Raw genomic sequence first — 11,824 nt, forward strand, 5'->3', positions numbered from 1 at the left:
TTTGTAGTGTCTTGAATTACTCGTGTGTAAGTTCTTTATAACCTGTCCACTTCTAAGAATGATTTCAGCCAATTTGCATTAATAGGTACAGGGAGTTGGACTGTTGAACAAATATTTCTGCTTCCCTACACCATGGTTCAACCTCTACTGGGGGTATATTTAGGTATTCAAGATGGCCAAGTTATACTTAATTTTAAAATATACACATATGTTATACTTTAATAAAAATGTACCGCATATGTTGTGAAATTCTGAATAGAAAATCTTAATTTTACAAACTATGATTGAGTGCATTTACTTTGAAAACATTTAACTATAATCATTTCTAAAGTATTATAAAATAAATTTATAAATATTTTTGTATTTTATATTGGCAGTATGTCATCAGACTCTGGTCAAAAGGTTTAGGAGGACTGTTAGAATCTGTGAAGTGTGATATTATCAGTTGCTGCTGGTCTTGTCATGTTTATAATTAGCCTCTGTTTTAGGATCAATTTAGGGCCTTTCCTGCCACAGCTTCCAGTTTTTCATAATCGGCCTACCCCTTCCTGCCACTTTCCATTAAAAAAATACCCCAAGCATCACGAATCCAATGCATCACTAATAATTATTAGTAAATTAAGAGCACACTCCTCGGGGCACCTGGGGCGCTCAGTTGTTAAGTGTCTGCCTTCAGCTCAGGTCATGATCCCAGGGTCCTGGGGTCGAGCCCCACATCTTGCTCGCTGCTCCACAGGAAGCCTGCTTCTCCCTCTCCCACTCCCCCTGCTTGTGTTCCCTCTCTAGCTATGTCCCTCTCTGTCAAACAAATAAATAAAATCTTTAAAAAAAAAAAAAAGCACACTCCTCATTCTGGCCCTTTCCCTCACTGGCAGCCTAAGCACTGAGCGCTTCTCATTGCAGCCTTCCTGAGGCTGTTCTGAAATACACATTGGTACTCAGAACTCAAACATCACTCAGAGAACTATGTACACCTCACCGATAATTATTTGAAAAGAAAAACAGGGGTATTGGCTATTATTTTGAAGATTTTATTTGTGGACCCAGTAAGTTCAGTACACTAAACTGAACTTAAATTAATTTACAAGGTAAAAAAGTAGATGCAGGATGAATACACTAGTTAGGATTTATGTAGTCCCATGCCAAACTGAAATATAAACTATTTTAAGGAAATAGTTTCCTTAAGGTAACTAGGTAAGGAAATCTAAATTTTTTTTAAAAATGAAAGCTTATAATGAGGTTAGGGAAAAATGCATATTCCTTATATTGTCTTTATAGATGAGCTATAGGAATTGTGGCTGGTAGGTCAGGTGGGATTAACTGAGGCAGTTTACCCTATTGGTCACTGTGGCCCAGTCTTGCTCTTTACTTCACAGGCCCCAAAACTTGAACTTTATTTATATATCCTGTAATGGGCTGAACTGTGCCTCCCACATCCTTCATCAAGTTAATATGGTGAAGCCATTACCCCCAGCACCTCAGAATGTGACTGTATTTGGAGACTGGGTCTTTAGAGAGGTGATTAGTTAAAATGAGATCATTTTAGGGTGGATCCTAATCCAATCTGACTGATAGGAGGAAATCTGGACATCAGCCATGGGCATACAGAGCAGACTGTGTGAGGACAGGGCAAGGTCAATACCTGCCAGCCAAGAATAGAGGCCTAAGAAACCAAACCTGCCAGCACCTTCATCCTGGACTTCCAATATCCAGCACTGTGAGAAAATAATGTTTCTGTCATTTAAGCCTCCTAGTCTGTGGTATTTGGTTACCGCAGCCCTAACAGACTGGTAACATGCCCCAAGGTGACAGCTCTGGGGAGGTTAGGCTGACCAACTCACAGAGGTTTGAAGGGGCAGCCAAGTGTCAGTTTAATAATTTAAATTGGTAAGTATAATTGAGAAGGAGACTTTACTCCTCAAGTCAGTTCTCTCCTGCTAGGAAAAGCTGTGTGAAGGCAACCTTGTGATCAGGATACTTGTTTTGGTGAAACTGGAATCATCAGTTCTCTGGTGAGGGTATCCCCTTTCTGGCATTGTGCTGGACACACTGCTATCATCTTCATTTTGACTTTTTTTTTTTTTTTCCTGGCGCGTTGCTGACCCAGATATCTCCCTTTACTGGGCTGTGCAGGCCTTGCCCACTTTCGCCTCTTAAGTTCTTTCTGTGCTGTAGGCTTTCCCTCTCTGGCCAGTTTATTGGACCAGAACGGGCCCCGATGCATGGGCAGCCAGTGGTAGTACTGTAATTTTTAATGCTTGCCATGTACCGGGAACTGTATTTGATGTATAAACAGAATGTTGTTATTTAATATTTTCATGTTCAAAACAAAATGAACATAATGGAAGAATTCTAATGTGTTTACTCTTTATAAATTTATCATATATTAGGAATTTCTGGTCATGAGGTTTTTCCCAAGGTATGAGAGGCAAAATACTATGACATAATTTTTTTGGAGTGTTCTAAAACTGAGTTGATTTTATCTCACGTTGCTAATCTTTCTGAAAAAATATGTGTTTATCTCTCTCTCCCTTCCTCCCCAAACACCCACTCACCTATATTCATCCATTCATTCATCCATCTATCCATTTATCACTAGGAAGCAACTGTAAGTCTCAAATTTCTTTGCTCCTAAACTTGAAGATAATGTGTTCTCTTTCAAAGATTTTATTATTAAAGGTCAAAGGAAGCATTATGTAGTGACATTCTTTAAAGTAAGTCTTTAAAGTTTACTTTGCCTCTCCTTATCTTTTTTCCTGTGTCTAATATAGTTCAGAGGTGGGTGACCTTGCCAGCATACTGTTGCATTCTTTTGAGGACAGAATTGTCATAATTCTAGTCCAGAAGCAGCCCACATGGTAGCTTTCCATCTCTACCAGAAAGATTACAGTTTATGTTAAACTGCTTAGAAAACCAGATCCTTGAGTAGAGGCTAAATGATATCTGCTATTAGAGGGATAGGAAATGAAATACCCTATTTTACTTATTATTAAAATAATTCAAAAATACCATTGTTAATGGCAAAAATAGTAAGGTGCTTTTGCTTGTTTGAGGATAAATTTATGATTTCAGTATATTTTGCTTAAGTACATCTAAGGAAACCGCACTTATTAAGGAAAACTGATTTAAAAAAAGACTTTAGGAACTGTTAAAATTACTTATTGACTACAGCAATTTTTGATTTGAAGCTATACCCCATGGGGTTAACTTATATTTTATAATTTTATATATATGTATATATAATAATGGTGTCCCACTACACAAGGGACAACTTGGTTTGGGTTTTTCCTACACCAGCTTGAGCTGCACCCTCTTATGCCCAAGGGTTCTGTTGGGGGTCCTCTGGCATATAGGTGCGGGAGCTCACTCACCCACCTTCCTTTTTTTTTTTTTTTTTTTAAAGATTTTATTTATTTGTCAGAGAAAGAGAGAGAACACAAGCAGGCAGAGCAGCAGGCAGAGGCAGAGAGAGAAGCAGGCTCCCTGCTGAGCAAGGAGCCCGATGCAGGACTCCATCCCAGGACCCTGGGATCACGACCTGAGCCGAAGGCAGCGGCTTAACCAACTGAGCCACCCAGGCATCCCCAACCTTCTCTTTCTTTAGAGCTCTCCTCTCCCTCCTGCTGGTGCAGCTGCTCAAGGGAGTTCTCAGCACCAGTCACGGTGCAAACCCCTTCCCTGAGCATGACGTCAAGGTAGGAGTAGAGGCTGCGCTCTGGTCACTCTGCCTGCAAGATGCCTCCTGTAGTCAACTGGTTTTCTGACTTGCTCTTTTCTACCTCCATTTTGAGCTTCAAAAGATTCTAGCCCTATACTGGTTGTTTTTCTGCAGGTAAATAAAATATGGCATAGCAGGACCTATTATTTACAGTAAAGGAATAGATGGATATTCTGCTGCACTTCTCGTTTTCTTTCCTTTTTAATTTTTAAATTTTATTAAAAAAATTTTTTTTTATTTACTTATTTGAGAGAGAGAGACAAGCAAGAGTCTGCAGTGAGCACAGAGCCTGACCCAGGGCTCAATCTCACGCCCCTGAGCCCAAAGCAAGAGTCAGACGCTCAACTGACTGAACTGCGCAGATGCCACAATCCTTTTTTAATACAATATTTCTTGGCGATCATTCCCTATCAGCCCCCAGAGATCTACCTCATTCTTTGTATTGACTGCATAGAATTCATTTTATGGAATAACCACATGGAATTCCATGGTATGGAACTGATGAACATTTAGATTTTTCCTCTCCTTTTTTCTTCTCTTATTAAACAAGTCTGAAGTGAATACTCTTGAACATAACATTTTGACCTTGGGAAAGAGTGTATTTTTCAAGCAGAATTGCTTGGTCAAGTGGTAAGGGATTTTTATATTTTTTTAGATATTGCCAAAGTTCCTGCAAATAAATTGTACCAATTTACACTCCCAGTAACAGTATACAAGGGTGCCTATTTCTCCTTACACGAGAAACACTGATTCTGGTGATAATTGATTTTTTTCTTCCGCCTTCTCTGTTTATTTTTTCTTTAGGCTGCATGATGACCCTCATTCAAGCCCTTTGGGGAGTTTTGCCTCACTTCATTGACTTCGGCTACCATGTGTCTTCTGACAATCCCAAACCTAAATCTCTGCTCTCATCCACGGTGTATATTGCACGTTACCCGTGGGGCATCTCCAGCTGCTGGTCACACTTTTTGAACTTCACACATACAAATGAAATACTACCTTTTCTTCGCATCCCTCTGCCGTTCCCCCCAATTCAGGCCCTGGGCAGGCTGCGTCAGCCAACTAAACTCATAGGCTTCAGAGCAAGACTAAGTGTGTGTGAACTCTGCACTTACCAGCTGTATGGTCGTGGGCAATTTCTTAACCTTCGTGTGCTCCAAATGTCCTCATCTGAAAATGAAAATAATAATTTTAAATGTTCCATAGGTTGTGAGGTTTCAATGAATTAATCCATACCATGTGCTTAGAACATGATAAATCCTAGGTAAGGGCCATTAACATATTTCGACTCCTTATATCTAATTATCAAGTCCTATAGATTTAAACTCTGAAACATTTTCTGAAATCACCGTCTTTTGTCCTATGTCCCAGATGCTGCCCTAACTCAAGCCTTCAGTATATTTTATGGGAATGATTGTGATGGCCTAATTGGTCTTCTTGCTTCTTGTCCTTTTTCTTTATAGCAAATGTTATATTTCTAAAACCCAGAATTTATTATTATTATTATTATCATCATTATTATTTTACTCCCTGCTGGACCTCAATTCTTTGGTCTGCAGGGCACTGCAGTTCCACTTTTTTTAAGAAAGGCTTTTCCCCCAACGATGTGGCTCCAACTAGAGCACACATTTCTCTCATGGTCTGCCAGTCTTGGTTATAGTTGTTTAGACAAGATGGGCATGTAACTCGGGCTGCCCAGATTAGAGCTCTTTGCTGGGATCTTCAAGCTGTGACTGTGGAAATAGAAATCATCTCCCTCTCCTATTGAAACTGGGAAGACAACAAAGTTTGAGAATTACAGGCAATAAATTTTCCTGTCCTGTGCAGAAAGACAACACAAGTTGCTGAACAGACGGAGGTCAGAGAGGTTGTCTCCTGGTGTTTGACTTCCTGCTTCCAGGTGACTCACGTTCCATCTGTACCACGATCTTTCTCACGTCACATGAGTCTTCTAATAAATTCCCCTTTGCTATTTTTTTTTAAGCTAGGTTTCTGACTCTTGCAACATTTATCACAAACGCCAGGGCTTCATATTCTGTTGATTTTCATCTCAAAAATTATAATAAACTTTTGTAATTTCACCACAAATTCAAGGAGCAAAAAATAAGGATATTGATAGAGTTGCAAATGTTTATGTGAGAAAGAGAAAACTAGGAACTGCCTCGCACTCACTGCTAGGCCTTAGAGTTCTCCTGTTGAACTTAAATAGCCTTATAAAGCAACAACATTAAACAAGGCCTCTCTGACTGTGATGAAGTGAGACAAAAAAAACCAAGACCTTCTCCCCCTCACAAGCTTGTCTAGATAGAAATAAGGTCAGTCTGCAGACAAGAAAAATAGGAAACCTCCCCCTATTGCTAATATGACTGACTGCTGCTTCTTTATCAAATTACATCTTTGGCCTCATTTCATTCCTCCTGTCTTATAAATAAGATTAATCAAGATGCCCAATCAGAATTGCCCTCGCTTTCTGACACTTTGTCGAGCCCTACCAAAAAAATCTCCTAATACAGTACAATCCTATAAGTCCCTTTTAAAATACCTTTTTTCTCAGATATCCACAGTCCCGTATGGCGTATGTTCCCTCACTGAAGGAGCAAGAGACCCAGCTTGTTTAACTATAGGTAAGTTCACGGTGGTCTTTGGCTGGAGGGCATCAATACCTGGAACACTGAAAACAGTTTATTGTTGAAGGGTTTTTCATTGGCTTTAACCTAAAGATCCCTACGTATATTTTGGACAGTCTTCTAGGAGCTCGCAGTATATAATTATAGTTATAATGACTGATAAAACAAACTGTAGGCTTCGATTTTCAATTACATGTTATAGCAGAATCATAAAAGACAAGACAAAATGAAAGCATATTTCATGAAAGACATTTGTACTGTAATCTAAGTTAGAGAGCACTTTGCCTTCAAAACCAGAAAATAATGTTAATATTTCTACTGCATTCACCAGGGTCTGTCTCCTAGAAATGTAAAAGCTATAGTACTAATGCATTTTGATTAAAACCTGAAGGTGGCAGTAAATTCCTAGAAAACTAAGGTACTTGGTTTAGAATTTGTGCTTTTTTTCTTCTAATTATTCAAATTCATATAGTAAGACTGCAGTTGCATTTAATTCTATTGCGTACTAATTAAGGGATCTTCAGGAAGAAGATGAAGTTCCAAACTAGGATTATATTGTTATTACTGTTTACCAACTGAAAAGAAGTCACCATGTAAAAGGCTTAGGAACATTGCAATGGATTATATGCTTTAGAGTTACTATAGAAACAAAGTATGTAATTAAACAAAAGGAAACATTAGAACTTTTAATACAGATCAAAGTACTCTGAAGGGATGTGGCATTAAATAGTTTCTATTTGCCTATGAAATTTATAACCCTATCGGTAAACTTTTTGCCCCACACTTTCCCAATTTTATTTTCAATATTCTTAAAATAGAATTTTGTACGGTTGTGTTTTCCCCAAGGATCTACTGATAATCAACAGATTCTCTAGACTTACTGATCAGGAAGGGCCTAACTAGTAATTTCACACAGAAAATTCACAAATAGCAAATTAATAAATATTAATTCATACTCTAAAATGAATTAATTTATTGATCTTTTTTTAAAAAAGATTTTATTTATTTATTTGACAGATCACAGGTGGGCAGAGAGGCAGAGAGAGAGAAGGGAGGAAGCAGGCTCCCCGCTGAGCAGAGAGCCTGATTCGGGGCTCGATCCCAGGATCCTGAGATCATGACCTGAGCCGAAGTCAGAGGCTTTAACCCACTGAGCCACCCAGGTACCTCAATTTAGTGATCTTTTATATAAAGATCTAAAACTAGATTGTTTCATAGTTTCTTCTCTTGAGGGTAAACACTATCACTGGTACATTGAGTTATACCCAAAGTTATTGTGAGGTTTTAGTAGGTACAAGATTATCAGAGCTTTGAAAATTAGGAACTGGGGGCGCCTGGGTAGCTCAGTGGGTTGAGCCTCTGCCTTCAGCTCGGATCGTGATCTTGGGGTCCTGGGATAGAGTCCCGCGTCGGGCTCCCTGCTTGGCAGGGAGCCTGCTTCCCCACCCACCCCCCTGCCTGCCTCTCTGCCTGCTTGTGATCTCTGTAAAATAAATAAATAAAATCTTTAAAAAATAAATAAATAAAAAATTAAAAAAAAAGAAAATTAGGAACTGTAAAATTTCTATAATCCTTTTAGAAAAAAAGCTAAGCAGGTACTATATATATTAGTGTGTAAATACACAAAATAGTTAATTTTGTTGAGCAAGGTAAGTGATGTTGATATTTTAAATATCTTCCTATAACTATGTTAATGCACAGATAACTATCAGTTTAGAAACTGATGGGTGATTTGAATTTGAAAGTTATTTCATTCCTCCATTTAATTTTATTTAACTTTATTTTTAAGGCTGTTCTATAGTAATAAACTGTTAACCATGGTAAATGTAAATTTAACTTTATAAATCCAAGAACTTATCTTTAGTCTTCTTTATGATAATCTCTTTTAGGCAGTTAGAAATTTCACATAAAAAATGAAAGAGGATTAGTTATGAGTTTGTTTTGATCAGGGAAAAATGTAAAGTTGGAAGCACAGACACACAGCATATATTTATCCCAGAAATACTGACACCTGTTCATAAAAAAAGTCCAAAACAATTATTTTTAACATAACATTTATTCTCAACAATTATAAGTGAATAGTCCATTTCATCTTCAAACAGTGCTTAGATTTGTTTATAATCCTCGAAAACTTGTAATAAAAACAAAACAGGAAAAAAAGTGCAGGCTTTGTATAATTTTGAGGTGTTTTAACCTTGGTGCTTGAGTTCTATTTGGTTAGTTGGAGAACATAACAGTAAATATAAATATAACCCCCTATGAGTGATCACCATCTTAAAAATATGTAACAAAGGGGTCTGCCTTATTTCATTAATTGTTGACTAGTGGTGGTGAATACTGGCTGCCAGCAGAGGGCGCTTTGAGGTTTATCTGTTAGAATTCCAACCAACACCTTGGTGGCTGACAAATACAGACTATCTGTCTTCAAACTGAACAAGAGTGAAGACATTTCTAGTATTTCTTTCTCTGACTTATTGTCTAATTTTACAACCCCCCTACACTGTCTGGCAAGCGATGAGAAGGCTATTTTAAAAGGCTATTTATTTAAAAAACTCAGCGGCAGTTTCCAGCTGAGTGAATGAGCAGATGTGTAAGCAATGGTCCCATGGGATGAGATTTAAGGGAGATTTAGGGAAACTCCCTACATTTTTTTCTCTTAGCCCCTTTCAAACTCCATCACCACTATCAGCAGTTCTCCCCTACAGATCTGTATGGAGCCCAGAAATAAAAGCATGTGGTTTTAAAACAGTCTAGTTTCGTCAATAAGAAAATAAACACCAGGGGTGCCTGGGTGGCTCAGTGGGTTAAAGCCTCTGCCTTCGGCTCAGGTCATGATCCCAGGGTCCTAGGATCGAACCCCGCATCGGGCTCTCTGCTCAGCAGGGAGCCTGCTTCCCTTCCTCCCTTCCTCTCTGCCTCTCTGCCTACCTGTGATCTCTGTCTGTCAAATAAATAAATAAAATCTTTAAGAAAAAAAAAAAAAAAGAAAGAAAATGAACACCAAATGGAAAAGAGGAAGCCCAAGGGGGAATCAGTCCTGAAGTAGCCTTCTGGGCAGTGGCTGTCATACTTTTTGACAGAGAACATATCCCATTACATTCATTGTATGTATACACACGTATACCATCCATACATCTAAAACAAAAGCATCTTGAAGCTGTATTTACCTTTACAATGTATGAAAAATATATATAATTTCTGTTGTCTTTTTTTTTTTTTTTTTCAAGTAGGCTCTACACCCAACGTGGGGCTTGAACTGAGGACACTATGATCAAGAGCTGGCTCACCAAGTGAGCCAGCCAGGTGCCCTGAGAGATATATGACTTTTAAATAATTAAATGAAATATAGAAAATAAATTCTAACAGGGTTTTTCAAGGAAACTGACAAACTTGTTTGGTAATGGAAGAATAAAAGGCCAAGAATAGTCACAATGCTTCCAAAGAAGAAATGGATTTAAAATTGAGCAGGATAGAGACAGCAGAGATGAAGAAAAGGGAAGGTTCAGACTGAGGTGGGGTTTTGCAATAGAACCAGAAAAGCTCAGAAAACAAACCACCCTATTATTGAGCCCCATACAAAAAGAACTAAAAAGGGAACTCTGTAATGTTAGAGAAGATTTCCTGTGACTTGCTTAGTGTAGATGTCCAGGAAAACCATTTTTATATAAAAATAACAAGTATGAAGGTCAAATTCCATGCAAAATTATTATAATAAAAAGAGAAAAAGAAGTAGAATAACTTGTTTCTATGCCAGAAAGACATACCCATGATACAGATCAAAACTGTGATCTACTGTGCTCCCCTAAGTGAGACTGAGCATCAGATACACTACAACGGGAACGATATACAGAGAAACTCAGCATGGCTCCTGCATGAGGCTGACATGCACATTCGCGAAGCATTCCATACTTAAAAACAAACAAACAAAAAAATCAAAAAACCCCCTGTGATCTGCTATTTCAAAATAACTAAAAGATATTAAGAAAATGTTACAAGACATGAAAAAACAAAATACTTTAGTCTTCCCTTATTCACAGTTTCGCTGTCCCGTGTTTCAGTTACTTGAAGTCACCTGCGGTGGGGAAGCAGGTGATCCACCCCCTGGCATATCATCGGAAGGTCAGTAGATCTAATATTGCATCACAACATCTACACCACTCACCTCACTTCATCTCATCATGTGGGCATTTTATCATCTCACATCATTGTCATAAGACAGGGGAGTACAGTCCAATATTTTGAGAGAGAAACCACATTCACACAACTTTCCTTACAGCATATTGTTATAACTGTTCTATTTCATTATTAGTTATTGCTACTAATCCCTTATTGTGCCTAATTTATAAATTAAACTTTATCATAGGTATGTTCGTATAGGGAAAAATGTATGTAGGGTTTGGTGGAACAGATTTCTTACAAAGTCCACTACCAGATAAGCAGAATCTACTATATCTCATAATTAGAAAAACTCAGAAATGAGGTTACAGAACTCAGCAAAGAATAAAAAGTAAAGAAAATAGTTATTTTAAAAATTAAGACTAAACTAGAAGGAACACAAGAATGAACAAACCTGGGGCTCCTGGGTGGCTCAGCTGGTTAAGCAACTGCCTTCAGCTCAGGTCATGATCCTGGAGTCCTGGGATCAAGTCCCATATAGGGCTCCCTGCTCAGTGGGGAGTCTGCTTCTCCCTCTCACCTCTCCCCTTTCATGCTCTCTCTCTCTCAAATAAATATATAAAATCTTTAAAAACAATTAAAAAAAAGAGTGAATAAACCCATTACATATTGCCTTAAAAGAAACAAAAGGTGAAAAGAGGAAAATTTAAAAACAAAAACAAAAAATCAATGAAGTATGAGATTGAAGGGATTCAAGAGGAAGAGGAGGGGAATAAATACTGAGTATGGAAAAAGAAGATTGGTTACCTGAATTATGGCACCCTTAAAGAAGAAAGCCAAAGTAAAAGAACAGAACAAATACTAAATACTCTCATTAAGAAAACTTTCCTGAAATAAAAAAGATTTGAATTTCACACTGAAAGCATAATTGAGAATACTAAATTAGAAGGACATATTCTAGTAAGATTACTAAATGAAAAGGAAAAGGAACAAACTGGGGGAATATCTAGGAAAAAAAGAACATGTGACTTACAAGGAAAAGAAAATTAGGTTACCACTGGATTTTTCAACAGAGTGCTTTATCCCACAAAAATGGATTAGCACATTGAATATATTTAAGTAAATAAAGTGTGAGCCAAGAATTTTATATTCCATAAGACTGACTTCAGCGATAAAAAGCAAGAACTGTCAAAAAACAAAAACCCAGGGAATACTATTCCAGTGAATCCTACCTAAGGAATCTATAAGAGAATGAGCTTCACACAAAAAAATGACTAGAGAGACAATCAAAATAAGGACTGATGAGGATTAAATATATGGTTAACATAAATTTCAAATTAAAATGACTCATTTTTCAGCTTAT

At 37.7% G+C, this 11,824-nt stretch overlaps 1 pseudogene; it reads left to right on the top strand.

Annotated features, from left to right (window-relative positions):
• Positions 1 to 10,157: 10,157 nt before the first annotated feature.
• On the top strand, positions 10,158 to 10,258 carry LOC123945367 (annotated as a pseudogene).
• Positions 10,259 to 11,824: the final 1,566 nt, after the last annotated feature.

The sequence above is a fragment of the Meles meles genome, chromosome 6 (genome assembly GCF_922984935.1).
Source record: "Meles meles chromosome 6, mMelMel3.1 paternal haplotype, whole genome shotgun sequence".
Classification (NCBI taxonomy): Eukaryota; Metazoa; Chordata; class Mammalia; order Carnivora; family Mustelidae; genus Meles; species Meles meles.